Below are 17899 nucleotides of genomic sequence, written 5' to 3'. Positions count from 1 at the left end.
CCTGCTGCCCTGCATCATTAAAACTAGATTCAGTGTGTGTCTTTCTTAGTATTTCACCTAGACTGAACCTAAAGATGAGTTCCACATGGCTAATTCTGGTTGCTGCTAAATCTCTACCTTTTAAACATGAATATATTCAGCCACTAAAGTTTTTATTAGAAGCTGGGTTTGCAGCTGGCAACACCCTCCTTGTTCTGTGCTTCTATTACTAAAACACGTCAGCTAGAATTTATATCTCAGTCATAACATTTGTTTCAGTACACTTAAATTTGTTACAGTAGGTTTCAGACAGCGCATGAATTAGGTATTTCCAGTGGCACTTACAGAAGTACAAAACACAGACACCACACATACATAAAAAACACACACACAAATCTAAATATGATTTTTTTTTCTATTAAAACTATTGATGGGAGAATGAGATTGGTAGGCTTGAGTACTGAAATAGCAACATCTTCATTTATCTTTATTTAAGTCTTACTGACTGCAGTAGTATCACTTGTTATAAACATTCCTTCTTGTTGCTCTTGATGAATTTGCCTATGTTTGTTTCTATCTTTGAAACCTGATTCAAAAAAGAAAGTTCCCAGAAATTGTCTTCCTTTGGAAACTGTTCAAGTTAAAAAAAAAAAAAAAACAAATAACAACAACAACAACAAAAAAAGATGGTTAAGTTTCAGGTTTAGTTACAGCCTGTACTAAGCAATAATTTTGCGAGATTCTTTCTTCATAATGTTCAACTTTATTCTGAACGAGAAGAGTAGAAGACAGAAAAGGCTTTCTAACCCCTAATGCACTTGAGCCAGATGGCTATTCACCTTTTGCTTATGACCATGACTATATCCCTTCCTGATCCTGAACTGGACCATAAAAGTAGCATCTCCATTTTCATTTTTATTTCCAATAAATCTATATTAAAAAGTTTTTTCATCTTAATAAAAAGTTGTGTTGTAATTATTTCAGAGTCTTAGATTAGGTTTTCCACTTTTTACTTAAAAAAAATACAATTAACTAGCAAAGACAAAATAGATTTGGACAGGAGAATCCATAGATATTCTCCTTTCTGAAATGTAAAAATAAAAAGTTGTGACTTCTTAACCTCCCATCAAAGACTGGTGTCAAATGACCCTTCACTTTGAAAAATTTGGTTTTCACTATATTGCAGTTTTTCAACAAAAGGAAATATTGACTAAGTTATTCGTATCTCTCTCTCAGAGAAGATGGAAACTTATCTGTTGAGAGCCAGATGTACTCCCATGACTTCTTCCCTATTTAAGCCAAAGAAGCCATGTTTCACAGTAAGGAGCATGAGGATCTCCTGGTCTTCTGCTCTGGTTATCTGTAGTGCTCCAACATAAGGCAAAGAGCATCACACCCTAGCTTTCCTTCCATCTGTGAACATTTACATGTACAGACTACATAGTTCATCTTATGGAAAACAATATGCACCAGAGAGGAAACACAGAATGCTACTGTCTCCCATACAATGGTGCAAAATGATTTACATCTTTGCAGGAAATAAAAGTGAACATTACATCTGACATAGCTGAATCTCCCTGTAGTTTGTGTGCTCCAGCTACAATTCAGCAACACACAAAATGTATTTCACAAGGCTTAAAGCAGTGTCAAAATATAAATACAGTTTATATCACCTAAGAATAACATCGAGCTTGAATAGTTGAGTCCAAAGCGCTCCTCTCTTAACTATTCATATATATATACAAAAAAAAAAAAAAAAAAAAAAAGATTCCATTGTGAATATATTCTCAAGCTGTACTTATGTTAATGGAAATGGGTACTAGCAGAGTGTTTTTTCTGATTGGAAACATTTTTGCCTTTACTAATTGCTAATTGATTTTGCTAGCTGTGCCTAGCGATTTAGATGCAAATAGTATAATGCTACAGGGAAACTCCTTGATCAGAACTCAAAATGAATGAAGCATTCCTTGAACAACAGAAAATATTACACAAAATTTGCCTTTGCTTCGGAAAGCTGTGTCACTCTACCAACAATTATGTCTGTGTACCAACAATCATTACAAATTGCAACAAAGGAGAATAACCAAGTTAAACAAATAAAATGAGTTTCAGCCTGGATTCATCTTTTGTTTCTGAGAGAAGTGAAGAAATCAGAACAACTTGATTAATCAGCTCAAGGTTTAACTAGAGACTACAAGGTACATGGCCACAGCTTGTTGATTCAGAAGCAGGAGCTGACTTTTGAGAACTGAAAGTTAGTAAAAAAAAAAAAAAAAAAAAAAAAAAAACAAGCAAAGAGCAACAACAACAACAGCAACAAAAATGCAGAAAAAAACAAACCCTCCTGTGACAGATAACAGGCTGCAGCTAAACCCCGCTAAGCTCATTTTCAGTTTTGCTTCACAGACTTTGATTCAGATTATAGCACTTCAAGGACCTTAGGGGGTATTGATTGGGGAAGTTTTTGGAAGCCACTAAGTATTTCTGGGGCTCTTGAGAGGAAGAGAACTGAGTCAACACAGTGTCCTCACCAGGAAGATGGAAGTAAGCATGTTGTGTTAGCATGAAAACCTGTTGGCTGACTGTGGATGGTAACTACATGATTAGCAAAGATTTAAATCAAATAAAAGAAAGTATTGGAAGAAAGAGCTGGTGTTGCAGATGATCAAAAAAAGTATATTAATTCTTGGTAAGAACACTGTGACTGTGCCAACTTGAGAGAGGTAAGACTTGTTATCTTTTAGACTCTATCTTTGAGGCCTTCTTAATGTCTGATCAGAAGTATCCTAACCAAATGTCATTCTGTCAAGAACAGGTGTTATCCAAAAGAGAAAATTTCCATAATTTTTGTTGCATCTGTGGCAACAATGAAATCTGCTTTCCTTAGTCTTCAGAAAGCCGTATTTTTCAATAAGAATATGCAAAGTAGAAAAAAAAAAAAAAAAAAAAGAGAGAGAGAGAGAGAAAAGAAACAGGAGATAAATGTTTGCTTCAGGTTCCTTCAGATTTTGGTAGCAGTCACATCACTTATTAGTTGATGTGACTAATGATTATGAACCAGAATTCATGTCTAACATTGTCTTCTCCCTCTTGCACCAAGCTTTTGCAAACCTAAGTTTTGGGGACTGTACCTGGATTCTGAGGTTTAGAGATTAGCTATAATAAATAAAGAAGGATCTCTGCACAGAATAACCAGCTCAGCCTTTATCCCAGAAAAAGAAGCTACAATAGATTCCTAGCTAACTTCCAGGTCTCTGTACCACTTTATTTTATCTTCATCTTGTCTCAATAAAGCTGCGAAATCATTACCTTCTGTAGCTTCATTCTTTGCCCCTACGTGTATCTTATGAATACTGGATGTAAGGTATGTTTAAGCAATTATTGATTTGATGGAGGAAGAGGAATTCTGCCAATCAGTCAGTTGAAGGACACTTGCCAGAGAGGAGAGATGACAGCATGGGGAAGGAGATGGACACACCAATGATAAAATAAGCGACATGGTGTACTGCAAAATGTTCTGCTGCAGAACTCAACATGGACTTTCTATGAAATTACATCAGTCTCTTGCTAAGTTCCTGATCTCTGAAACTTTACTTGTCCCAAATTGATCTTGGCAGAGAGATTAAGGAGAATCTTCACTCACAAGCTTGTGAGTGAACCACCAATTTCTAGAGTAGAAAGGCTCATAGAAATTGGATGTACACTAAAGGGAAAACCCAAGGAATGGTCTGTACATCGCACTGAACCTCCAGTTCTGACAATAACTGCTTGTAGCTACAAGGTACGAAAAGGGACTGCAAAGGGACTGCATTCCAGCGTGAACGGCTTCAAGACCAGACACCTTTTCCCTTTCATCATATGCCAGTGTAAACAGCGAAATCCTTGGTGCATTAAATATTTCTGAACAGATAGTTTTAAAAGGGAGGCAATACTCATGCTCAGTGCCTCTCAAAAACAGTATACGCTAGTGGTCATAGTGGTCAAACACAGCCCAAATGAAAACTTTGTCTCATGAGTTTGTGTCTGATTTCTTTTTACATATATTGTGACTTGAAAATCTACATATGTTAGATTAATGCTTTAAAATCAGATTTGGAGATGCCTCTGTAAATTCTAGCAGAAAAAATGCAAATAAATGTAGATTTCTGCTATTATCAGCTTCATCAAAGCAAACAAGCGGCAGCCGAGCCATTATTAGACTTTGATAAGAGTGCATATTGAATGATTTCCCTAAGGGATTCAGTAGAACTCATCTCATTCCATTTCCTTTTATATCCTAACATCAATTGTTTCGTACAGGAACACCTGCATACGGTGTTGTCTGACCTATTTATTTATTTATTTTATTTCTTGAAGGGGGAAAAATACAAGAACCTTTCCATTTCATTACTATATTATAATTTCAAAATGTGAGTAAGGGACATGAATAAGGGTATTCAGACAGAAGCTGAGGAAAGTAGTGTCGCAAATGCATAATCCTGCATTAATAAAATAATGGCTCTGAAAAGAGAATGTTTTAGTGACAGAGATAAAGAGGAGACAGAAAAGAAAGAAGCAGGAAAAGGAGAGTGCCTAAAAATATGAATTTCTTTCCTGAGAGCCAATAAAACAAGGAAATTTGCCATGAAGAAATAACTTCCATGGCTTCTAATACTCAGTACCATTTGGCAAGTAATCAAAGTTGATTTTCTTTCCATTCGAAGCTATCATCAGAATTATTATTTTTGTAATACCTATATACATATAAAACTCAGACATATTTATAACTCTATTTCAGTGCTGAAAAAGCTTGTCTTGAATAATGTTCTACAAGGTCACCCATAAAAAAAAAAAAATCCTAGAAACAATCACATCCTTAGACTGTCTGTAAAAAGAATCCACTGTGCATTTTATATTTGATATTCACTCAGCTCTGTTGAAAATATCTTTAAAAACAAAACAAAACAGAACAAAACAAAACCCCTCCATCTGTTCTCAAATTGAGCATTTAGCTCCATGCAGGATTTGTGAGGAATTCTAGGGGACTATTTATTGTGACTAAATACCTAGACCTCTGATACTGATTTACTTTTACACTCCTATGTAATCCTGGCAGACTCATGGTCTACTTGTTTGGTGAGACTTCCAGCAAAAAGTATTTGGACCTCTGTGTGTTAAAATTCTTAACTATCATTGCCAATATAATCATTTCCCACGACACCTAATGGGAAAGGTGCAAACATCTGCAATGTTGTTCTATCAGGAAGGAAAAAATAGAGGAGGGTCTACAGAACAGAGAGCTAGAAACAAGTAACAGCATCTGAGACTCTTCCACTTCTTAACCAAGATGTAGTTGATTGCTATTCAGAAATTTAGTAAAGCTTCACCTAACGGTTCACTCACTCTGATCTCCTGTCTCTCTGACCAAAATCTGCTCCAGAGCCTCACTCCAGTAGCAGAAATTTGCTTTAATTTTGAGTCACTCATGACAAATTAATATCCATCTACTTTGAACCACATTCTCCATTAGTGTTTGCACTTCTACTTCTTTTTTTTTTCTGAAGGAGAGGAAAGCACTACTAGATGGCCATGAACTGCAGCTGGAGAGTTTCAGAATACACATTAGGGAAGTATTTTACTAGAAGGATTATGCAGTACTGGCAGTGACCAGAGGAGAAGATGTGATATCCATTTCCTAAAAGATTTTCAAGACCTGTCTGTACGTATCTGTGGTTGACCTGAGCTACTGATGGTGACAGTCCTGACTTAAGCTAACAAGAGGAGAGGACCCCCCCCCAGGGTTGTCTTCCAAAAACTGACTCTATCATTGTTCCCAGATTTTTATCTCAGAGGTATTATCCTACCTCCTCTTGTCCTTTGTTCTACATGATAAAGCGAAGTGAATTTTGTAGTCTTTCCTCTGACTTTATAATCTCATTTTTTATAACTGCTTTGCATTCCTCCACTCATTCCATCTCCTTTCTTTATATGTAGTACAGTGCAAGTGACGTTTCTGGGATCTGACTGACATAAGAGTCTGGTTTGTCCAGTGCCTTTCCAGAGACATTAAATATTTCCCTGCGTTTCTCCCAGGAAAATCTCACTTCATATATGCAAATTAATATTTACTTTTTTTCGTGGTCACGTTAGCCTAGTGGCTCATGGTAATCCTATCATTCAGTCATTTACCTAAACATTATTTTTCCTTTGTCATTTCCTTATGATGATTCAAAAATAAATATGATTTATATTCTATAATGAACATTGACAATAGTCTCCAGTAATATGTCCTTGAAATGTATAGTTTCATCTGATTTCAATTAATCCAGACCTTAATGTCATCTCATTCATACTATATAGTATTCAGAGTTTCTTCATTTTTGTCTTGTGCCTCCAACTGTGTTATAGCAAATTTCATTAGCACAGTGAAGAAATATCTTCCTGATGCCAGTTCCAGGGAATTCCACAAATAACTTATCTTCAGCTAAATATTTCTCCGTTTAGCACATGTTGTTGTAATCTCTTCTCTAATCATGACTTGCTTTGTATTTATTCTACTAATAATGATTTTCTGCAATGTAACTACTATATTCCCATGCTGCACCATATCAGACACACTTCTGAAGTATGAATAAATTACACTTGCTGTATTTTTGTTACCTAAAACATAAAAAATAATTCCTTATCAACAGATGACTTAAGCACCAGTAAAAGACAGAAGTATCCCACATTGGGAAATGAAACTGAAAAATCACTTGGAGATGTCAGTCTTTCTAGTTTTGCACCATTACTTCTTTTGACTTCCTTGGACTTTACAAACTGACCCCCCCCCTCTTTTTTTTTTTTTTTTTTTTTTTTTTTTTTTTTTTTTTTTTTCCCTCTGGATTTGAAGGGATGTTTCTCTTGGTCTATCCATAATACTTTTTATTAAAGATGTCTGACAAGATCTAGAATGGAACTAGTTAGCTTACCTTTGGCCAAGAAAGCTGGAAGTGGGGCGAAGTAGTTCAGCCACGTGTAGTTTTGTTTCCCCCTTGACTTTCCTTTTTTTCTTTTTGATTTTCACCTGAACAAGGGTTATTCTAAATTGACCTAAACTGCATTTTAAGGACCAGAAAGCAGCACTTATGAGATTCTTGAGATTTGTGATGTTAAGAGATTTGTGGATGTTAAGATGAGAAGATCAAAGATTCTCGTCCTTACCAGATAGGTTGTGAAGTACTATGGTAAGAACTACTGTCTTGTTGTAAGGAAACAAGAGGTGACACTTCTGTCAACATCTTTATGGCAAGTTACAATGATCAGAGAACACTGCTGTGCAGGATGCTATGTTAAGAAATTTGGAGCTCAATTCTTGCTTCAGAAGACACTAAGAGATCAATTTCTTGTCTAGGTATAGGAAGTTTATGCCAGTTAAAATACCCTAGGGTACCATGCCTGGTCCCCAGCTATTGTTATAGGATGTTACTATCCTGTGAGTCCTGTGTCATATATGCCAAAACTGTGTGAGTATCTTGGATAGCCCAAGACTTCTCAAATGGTTTTACTTGTATGCTTTTGGAAAACTAAACTTAAACTTTACTCTCCTTGTAAAGTACACATTTTTTTTTTTTCACAGTGCTGATTTATAGGAGCACATAGTGTTTGTTTTGCTATTTGTTTGATGATTTTCACAGATGATGTCCTCTTTGCAAAGAGCTGGAATCCATCTGAGGATTCAGAATTTTATCCTAAGGACAAAGGAGTGAGCTGGTGTCTGACCTGTCAGGATATTCAATAAAGGACTTGTCACAGAGGTTGGAAATCTGTTCATTCAGCTGGATAGCCACTGTCTGCTTTAAGGAGACCTGGATCTCCACTGACTACAGAGCTGTTTAAAAACCTGGACCCAGCGTAGGCACCCAGATGTAGGTCTCTATTTAAATAGCTTGATCTGGAGTTAATTCCCACCCTAAATGCCTTTGCCTGCAGCCACACTGCTGGATGTACTGAATGACCTGGATATTTCTTTCCATTCCTGTGCATCTATTCACTCACCAGCAGAGCATTTGAACAGTTCAGTGCTTCTCCCAGCCTAGTTTTAAGTGCCTTGCTTGATGGAGCATCTAACTTGTGAGACTATTGCATCCTCTGATGAATCTCAGTTAGGCCCATGCTCATAATACCTAACTCACTTTCTCTCTTTGAACAGTGTTAGTCCATTAATCCCATCTATCAGAGATCCCTTTGTGCTCAGGTTTATGACTGAAATTAGTAGAATATGATCAAAACCAACCAGACACACCTACTTCTTTGGGCGATGATACTATGGCAAGTTTTCTGGTCTGACATATTTTACTTGTCAAAGTGATTCAGCAAGAATTCACTGGAAAGGAAATAATAACAACTACAGGGTTGTTTTATACTGTGAATTTGCACTTCTGTGATCACCTGTATTGCTCAGCTGCAGCTGACTAAATGAGACCTTTAGTTATGCAGCATTCTTAATGCCATTTGGCCTGTTCTTCATTATGTGCTTTTTAAAATTGTTACAGTAGATTAACTAACTAATGGTGGTTAGGAAGGAACATTCTTCCTGGGTAGGTTATTTCAGAAGCTAAGTTTTTGCTTCTGCTATTGGGAGCAGCTGGTTCTGTTCATGGTTGGTGAGAGGGGACTGGAGCATTAGCAATGACAGCTTGGTGACATTTTTGTATTTACAAAACCAGTGTAATGACCTCAGAAAATGAGAGCCCTGTGATATATAATAGCATGAAAACACCTCACAGACCTCAACATTCATGGCCTGGGGACTTCTGAATCAGAGTCATCCTGAAAAAGAGTCAGTAACTTCTGAAACTGATGTGGTAGTTTGACATATACTAAAGTAAAAATCTTTTATGTATTAGAAATTACTACCAACACCATTTTGGAGGATTTCAGATTTCAGAGAAAGAAGTGTGTATTGGGGATATTTTGGAGTATTTTTACCTTTCCTCCACCTTCTCTTCCATCTGCCAAGAAAAGGGAAGAACAGAAGTAAAAGGAAAAAAATGTATTATTAAATATTAGGAACAGAATTAATATTTATTTATCTGAAGTACCTAATTTTCAGAAAGTTAATTTTCTCCATAAACTGGAAAACTTCACAGAGAAAGGAAATAAAGAATAATAAAAAGTTAACTTAAACCTAAACCAACCTAATCATTTTAACAAGGAGTTTAAATTGTTTCTACGTACAATAGCAGCTAACAGTGGGGACAATGCCTCCATTGAACAGCAATAATAACTAAATTAAATATCCATATGTAGCATAAGCCCTACAGTTATTGGTTGCATACTAATTTCCACAGGTGTTTAATTCAGGTCTAATTTCCCATGAAATCATAATCGTGAGTTTTTTAGATCTATGGACGTGATAAAACACTGAAGGCATTCTTGAAATAAAGATATCCTTCTAAGGTCTTTCAAAAAGTACTTTGCCCCCTTCTTTTAGACAATGAGGAAGACTTTCTAATCTGGGAAGATATTTTTGAAGCAAACAAGAATGTATCTATCCCTCAGTCTATCCATTCTTCCATCTGTCTGCGTAAGTCTCCATCACAGTCACTTTCTTGGGTGTGGAGGAATGGGAAGAATGCTGGCAGACACTGAGCAGGCAGAAAAAAAAAAAATCATCTTTTCATCGTATTTTAACATAGGTTTCTGAATTAGTATCTGCATAAAATAGCAGCAGGGTTCAAGACAGTATGGCCCCTCAGTCTGGTTTTTGCAATTGGAAAGAGTGCAAAATGGAAGACAAGTGTCTGTCAAAGACAGTCAGGATTTTCAACTGCCAATAGAGAAGGTGAATTTTTATGAAGCTAACCTTCTCCTTAGACTGCAAGAACAAAACTGCCTGAAATATATTGGCCTCCCAGGCCTTTCTCCTCTCAACTAATCTTGATGATTATTTGCAAGGAGTCCCCACAAACTGCTTTAGCAATATTTTAGTTTAATGCACTTAGTGCTTTCATAATTATTGAAAGCAAAGGGAGATTTTATGATCTAGATGAATGGATCCATAGATCCTGAGTCAATAAAAACAGCCTGGTTCTCCTGGTAAAGAATCCCCTGGACAGAGTAGAAAAAATATTAATGCAAAGCTAAGTTTCTTAGTTCTTTTCTCATCTGACTTCAGATGGAGCAATGCCACTTGACCTGGAAGAGAGGAGTATGTTCACATTTTATCTGTCCTCTACAGAACACATACTGGAAGTAGCTGCTTGCTGTGCAGCATCCCTGTCCTGGCAGTGTCTGGTCATCCACAACTACTGGGAAAGAGCATAACAGTGTGAAGTTCAAGGGCTTATGTTACGGAGAAGCACAAACTGAACAACTTGGTCATTTTGACAAGTAAATCTGCAGTGAACAAAGAACTTTCAGAAAGAATGTACTTTTGATCTGGTGGCATATTTATTAAGAGTATCTGTTGTGAGATGTTTGATTATTTCGAGACAATGTATTCCACTATACGTGCTGTAATGAATAGGTAGAATTTAAGTCTACACCTCTTGCACAGTCTAAATTATGTTACTCTGCCTCAAGCTTCCTTGAGTGTGCTCCTGGCGCTCCCTTAATTTCTCTTCAGCAAATTATGGAACTGAATAGTGATTAATCTACTAATACTGTAGGCTATGTCAAAGTCCTATTGCTTATCTACGTGACACAGTAAAGACAAAAGCCTCATCCCCTGCCAGCCACTGCTTATTGCTGGGGTCTGGTCAGTGAAAGATCCATTTTCCAGCTTTTCTCAAGATGTGCTCTTCCCATCTTATCAAAATTCTTATGCATGTATGTCCTGTGATCGTGTCAGAAAACATTATGTTCTTAGTATATGAAGAGCTGTGGCTGCTTTTAATTCCTTCAGCCTACTTTCAAGAGCTACCATTTTGGGATCTCATTATGGGACTATACTGATGGACCATTCAAGATGGTGAGTTGAGGAGACTTGACTTTTTCAAGGCAATTTAGTTTTACCAAACAATGTAATCACTTACAACCAAGGTTTGCCAATCTGTTATCACTTTCATGGTATGAAGCCCAGGCCACAGCTATGTAGAAAGTATAACTATCTGTAGCCACAGGCTTCTAAGAGGAATGGAGATATCCTGCAGAGTTACTGTCAAATGGAGAAATGGATTTCCACAGTCCGGTGATAGAGACATACAGCAACTTTCAGCAATCTAATTAGTTTCTTGATCAGAGGAAGACAACTCTTCAAGGCAAATGAAAAGGTCATTGCAAATCCCAGAGAGTTATTCATGTCTTTTGTCATATTTACTGACAGATATTTAAATATAACCACTCACTTTTCCGGCAGACATTGTCAGCAGATGCCAGACAGCTGACAAGCAGCAATGAATTCGTACTACCACCCTGACATACCAACAATGAGGAACTGAATAAAACTACTAAATGCTCTTTTTGTGCTGCTGAGAGATAGGTCTGGGTCAGCATACACTTACAAGTCTGGTGATATGTAAAGGACACCATGACTTCTCCAAAGATGGTTTAGACCAGTGATTAATATTAGAAGGAAAAATGAAGGCTGTTTTTCCACTGGAGCACTGAAAGGATGTAGACAACTGGGGTCCCCCCCCGCCACTTTCTACATAACCTTAGTAAAGTCTCTTAATTTTGATGAGGACTGATACCTAACTGTGTGTTTACTCCAAGACAGACCTTAGGTACTGTAATGAAGTTGGTTTAGTCGCTTTCTGTACTTTACCTGTAAAAATGAAGAAAATAACACTTCCTTTTCCCACCCTTTGATTATCACTTTAACAGTAATAGCTTCAAGATAAGAATAGGTCTGGATGCACTCATGATGTGAATAGACAGCTGCCTGATATTATAATGCAGGATCCTGAATACAGAAAACATTAACAGAAGAATGAAGGCTCCTTGATCCCATAGAAAATGTTTTTGTTTGCTTATTTTCTTACTGCACATGTAAACTGTATAATTGGACTCCAGTATTAACCAACGTTTTTTATAGGAAGACAAGAAAAAATACTAGCAATCTTCTTCCCAGCATGGTATTTCATTCACTCAAAGAACCTGACGCTCCTCCATTCTCTAGATTATTCTGCATCTTTGTTCCATAGTATCATTCCTCCAGCATATCTTCCAACCTAACAATGAAAAATATGTATCTTGATATGCCATATGGCCACTTTTCAGAGTACACAACAGATATATTGTGTCTTGTTAGAAATGCTTGTTTATAGAGCCTGTCTATAAGAGATTCCATGCTGGGAGAAGACTTCAGAAATAAAGTTATGAGCCTGGAAAATGAGTGGGGGATTTTACTTAAATAGAGACTTGTACAGTACAGACATGTCTTTGTCTGCACAAAGAAACATGGTGAATCAAATCTCATTCTTCAGTGTATTAACTGATTAATGAATAAATCAGAAAGGAAAGAGACCTCTCAATGTTCATTCACCAGTGAGGTAAAAAATGTGTGTATGAAAGTACAAGGTACTTTCCTGACTGGGAAAATGGTGGAAGCATGATGCATAGCATATCCTGTGTTACTGGAGGTGTACTTTTTGGTCCTAAGCCAAGAGTTGGACTTAGTGATCCTTGTTGTTCCCTTCCAACTCAGGATATTCTGTGATTTTACTATTCCATGATTCTACTTAGCCTTTATTGCATTAATGGCATGCACATGTTAAAAACACAAATACGTAATTTAACAGTTGCTTTTACAAACTCAGTTGGATCAACCATTGCTCATCTTTCTGAAAAACAAAGGTAATATTTTACCTCACATTGAGTTCCACACTGCTCTGTCATATAAATGTGCTAAACAGAAATGTGAGAACTTTTTAGATGCTCAAGGAAAAAAAAAAAAAAAAAGATATCAATTAAAAAAGAAATGATATGAAATAAAGAACACAGATGTTCCTTCTAGCAGTGATATGTGCTGTTTTTATTTCCCCCCTCCTTCTCCTACTCCTGTATACACAGACAATATATGAAATGTTCAGGAGAAAGGGTTGTATGTTTGCATTTGTATCCTCTTGGTCAAATGTTGGGACAGGAAACATAACTGATAAACCTGATCCATTTCAGATTCCAGTTAAGGGAAATTAATTTAATTTGATTATGGACGTGTGGAAACGGTAGCCCCTCCTACTGATGGGCACTGTGCAATGGGATGGATATGCTTAAACCATGTTGTACATTTACATCATTTGCATTGTGTCTGTCTTAGTTTTCAACATCAGTTCAGAAGGACGAGCTGCCACAATTGCATTATTTTGCATGATGGGTCTGGTGAAAAAATATTTGTTGCTTGCACTAAATTAGGAACTGAAGGGAACCAGCCCACAAAATTGGCACCGAAATGCTTGTGGAAGAGTAGGGATAAGGACCATGTGTGGAAAAGAAAATGTGCCTTAAAAGAAGAACTGAAGTGTCCTAAGTATTTTCTTCTGCCACAGAACTGCATTTTCTCTGAACCAACAAAGCAAGGAAGTTAGTCTCTTTTTTTTTTTATCTTTTTTTTTTTTTCTTTCTTTTTAAAATTTATATACCTGTAGAAGTATCGGAAGCACCATGTGGTTATGCATTTTGATGGTGATTTGTTACTTTTGAGCATTACTTTCAAACTATGCTTCATTTTGCCTGCTCCAGGATAATGATGGTGCGTATTTTGTGCTAGAGGGGATACAGCCAAGTGCATTCCTATTTACAGCACTAGAGTTACCGTATTCAGGATATAGTAACTAATAGCAAAGCCTTTCACTAGCAAGAAAGATAACTAATACAGAGACTGAGGTCCTGGATCTGACCTCAGTATTAATAAATCTATTTACTGTAATGGATGAAGAGCTGGAAAGAGCTCAACGTGTACCTGAAATACTGCCACAGTACTGAATTACAGGAGATTTCATCCTGACTGGAAGGACAAGATGCTGCTCAGAACATTACACTGTGTATGAGCAACATGTTTGGAAGTAGAGGAAAATTGCTGTTTAGTTTATCTCAGTCCTAAATCAGGCAGAGATTTGATTCCTGTAGTTATTGTCAGTAGTTTAAAGAGAGAAAGCAGATGTAACAATGGGATGGATACATTTCATAGCCATTATTGTTGCAGGAAAAGTGTCTAATTTAGTTTCCAGTTAAATAAATTCACATATCTCTTAGCTTTAATTTCCAACTATATGCTCAGGTTTTAGAGAAAAGCTTCCCAACTTCTCAGTGAAAATGAAATGATACCCATACAAATAACTGCCTTTCAGACTGAGGAGATGAATAAAATTGAAGAGAAGGAAGGCTCTTTTTTTTTTTTTTTTTTTTTTTTTTAGGCAACCAAAATACTATTTAAGTTTTGTTTGTTTGCTTTTGTTTTAATTTACACTGAATGAAAAGGTTTTATATATATAAACACATACACATTCATACAGATTGGACTAAATGCTTTTTTAGTTCAGATATATTTCTTATTTCATTTTCCTAAATTCAAAGAAAATAAAATGAAAGTGCAATGTTAAAAAAAGTCAGTATAAACAGAAAAACAAACAAACAAACAAACAGATATCCAACATAGGCAACCATAGGCACATGTTGTTAAATTATCTCTGAAATGTTTTTACTTCTTTCAAGTGTCTCTTTTGATGTATTTACTTTTTTAATGAAGCAATTCCCTGAAATTAAAACACATTTGTTAGCCCTGCTTTTGATTTCGGTCTGACTATTCAGGCAACAAACAAACAAACAAACAAAAATAAAACGAACAAAAAAAAATCTAAAAATTCTGTCAATTTAGGCAGACATTCTGACTAGTACTAGAAAAAAATCTCAATACATAAGGGAAGGTTCTCCCTTGTTTTTTGAGCAATAGCTGCAAAAGCAGGCAACTCACTCACTACCCTTGCCCTAGACTAGCCTAGGAAATTCTTTTCCTTTGACATTTACTTGTCTGCAATAATGTCCAGTGGTACTTTCAGACATATAAACATAAGCATGCATCTGCTGTTTCTGTGAGGTTTGATGCAAATCTGCACTAAGAGGCAAAGTAAAAGCCTGATTTTGTACAGTGTAGATCTCACTCTTCGTTCCCATTTATGTTGCGCAACCATGGCAGTAATATCATAGTCCCGTGGTTTCTTCTCCTAGGGCTAGCCCTTAAAACTCTTCAGTTAAGAGAGATTATTTATTCTTCATACCTACTGAAGCCATGTATTTTATGTGAAACGATATATTTCCAACAATTATTTTACAGTCAAATTGGCAAAAGAAGGTCACAGCAGCCAGAGGAGAAGTGGTGTTTATCTGTTTTTGGGATCCTCTTCTGCAATGATGTATATTATGGGCAATTGCCTATTATGTGCAAACTGAATCCTATAGTCCTGACTACTCCAAGAAAAACTAATATCCCCACATCCTACACAGTTATTTCAATAGCTTCCACAGCTCAGATTTTTAGAGTTACTTAACTACATAATGATGCAGGTAGATGCTTAGAGATTTTCTAAAGTGCCTAAGCAGATTATATCTTTTAAAATCTAGCTGCTGAAGAAGGGACAAGATTCCACTCAACATCTTCAATGTGAAACTATGCCAGATGTGGGAGAGAGGAATATTTCGAAATAGAAATGCTGTATTTTGAATGCCATTGCAAAGCCGTTTTCACCTGCCCATATGTACTGCACAAGTTCTGGAGCATGGACATTTTCTTCCACTGGAGAGCAGTTTATGAGCACTCCAGGTTGCCCAGGCAGCAGTTTTGAGATGTGAGAAGTGGTTTTCTGTTTTGGTGGGAAAATAAAACAAACCAAAACAATTTAGCAGGTAAATGAATATGTGACTATGTGACATTTGAGCTATTTCAAAATTGGGAGAGATGCAATTTTATTTTATTTTAGTTTATTTTTTCATAAAACACACAAAACTGAAGCAAATTAACAGTCTGAAGGACATTTTACTCTTTCTTTTTTGCTAGAAACAGCTGCTGGAATATTCTCCTAGGAAGCTGTGTAACACAACATGCAAACATTCTGGATAGGAGCAGAAGAAACATTTTGTAGATCTCAAGCTGTAGAGGAAGACCAGGTGCTCGTTTAAAGACTATTGGCAACATGAGAGCCTGGACTTTCCCCCACCCGATGAAGCCTAATTACTTTTTAAGAGAGCAATGGACTAAATTACCCTCTGGAAACACTTATCTCTCTTTGCTACCTCTACAAGGAGTGTAAGGTGAATGTGCTTAACAGTCCCCTGAGTATTAAGAAGAATTTTCATAAGTGAATCTTATTGCCTTATCTTCCCCATTCTTTTTATATTACTTGTATATATACACACATATATGTGTATCCATATCTGCTTGTACTTATGTCTTCTTTTTTTTTTTTTTTTTTTTTTTTTTTTTTAATGTATACAATTTGCATAATTCAGCCTGTAATTAGCACTGCAGAGCTTTCCAGATAGAGTGAGCCTCTTCTTGTCTCTGGAACTCCCAGATGCTCTGTACAGGTAACTTTGTCAGGTTTATGGAGATAGATTTGATTTATTTCCACCTAGTTCATGATACTTTCATTGAAATACGACTTTTATGTTACTGTCATACACAAATTTTTCAGTGTGATCAAAATTGATTGAGAGTGGACATTCTTGTTCGCTTTCTCCTTATACTAACTATTCCAGGACTGAAATATTGTAGATTTTCAAAGAGGAATGAAAACCTGCAGCCAGGGGATTTGTACCTATGAGAAGAGGACCTTTTCTGTAGAACGCGAAACAGCACAGATAAATAAATAAATAAATAAATAAAAGAATAGTGACATTCATGTCAGATACATGTATCTTTTAAAGCTTCTTGTCTTGAGGAAGCTCTTGTGCACTGATCTAACATATGGCTTGTGACACTAACCTGGTATACTGAGTGTTAAATGTGACAGGAGAAAGAATATTTGTCCTTCTAAAGATTTTTGTGCCTTTGGCAACAGGATTAGCTGCGATGTCTCTGAAGACCATCTTTGTGATGGTTTTCTGATTTTGAGTGGGCAAATACAGGAGGAATCCTTTAGTAAGACTTGATTGTGTTCAAATCACTACTACATTTGTCACATACCTTTTAGGATGTAAAACAACAATGATTCTATTTAAATCTGGTCCTGTTCTTTTCTCCTCTATTTCTGGAAGTGTACAAATCCTAAACTCTTTAAACCAATCCAGCCACAGGCATCCTCTCTCACTCAGCAACACAGAGTCAAGTCTTGTAAAAAAACAATGACAACCATAAAACAAACACTACTTTCATGTTGAAGTGGGTCAGAAACAAAAAATATACTTGTCTACTTACTGGGAAAAAAAAAACAAAAACAAAAACAAACAAACAAAACAAAACAAAAAAAGCAAAAAACAGAGGAAAGTAAAGATCTAATACGAAGATAAAATATGTATACACATGCACACACATGTTGGTGCTTTGGTACCAAAAACAAACAAAAAAGCATGGATGGGAGATGATTTTTGGCAAGATGGATACAGTTATGATATTCAGATACAGATATTATATTTAAATTCACATCTACTCCTGAAGGTAAAGGAAGATAATTTCACTGGTGAGTAGTACAGTCACCAGGGAACTGAAAGGTTCAGTGTTGTCCCTGCCACCCCTTCAGTGACACATGGTTTTGCCATCTCCATCATCTTCTAACTATACACATGCCCTGTGGACATATTTGGAGTTTAAAAGACTTTACTGAAATGTATCTTTTTGCTTCAGCTCTTCCATATACTTTCAGGTGAGTTATGAAGGCCAGTCATTGTTTTAATCTCCATGGATTCTTGTCCATTTTAGTGAAGTGGAGGATTAACAGGTCCCTGCCAGGAGTTACAGTCTATCACAGGATCAGTAGAAAGAAATGCAAGCCTGCTCCTGCTGACTCATGGGTTTTACAAGAAG

Source organism: Aythya marila (genome assembly GCF_965140915.1).
Source record: "Aythya marila genome assembly, chromosome: 7".
Lineage (NCBI taxonomy): Eukaryota > Metazoa > Chordata > Aves > Anseriformes > Anatidae > Aythya > Aythya marila.
Note: the sequence above shows the minus strand (reverse complement) of the source record.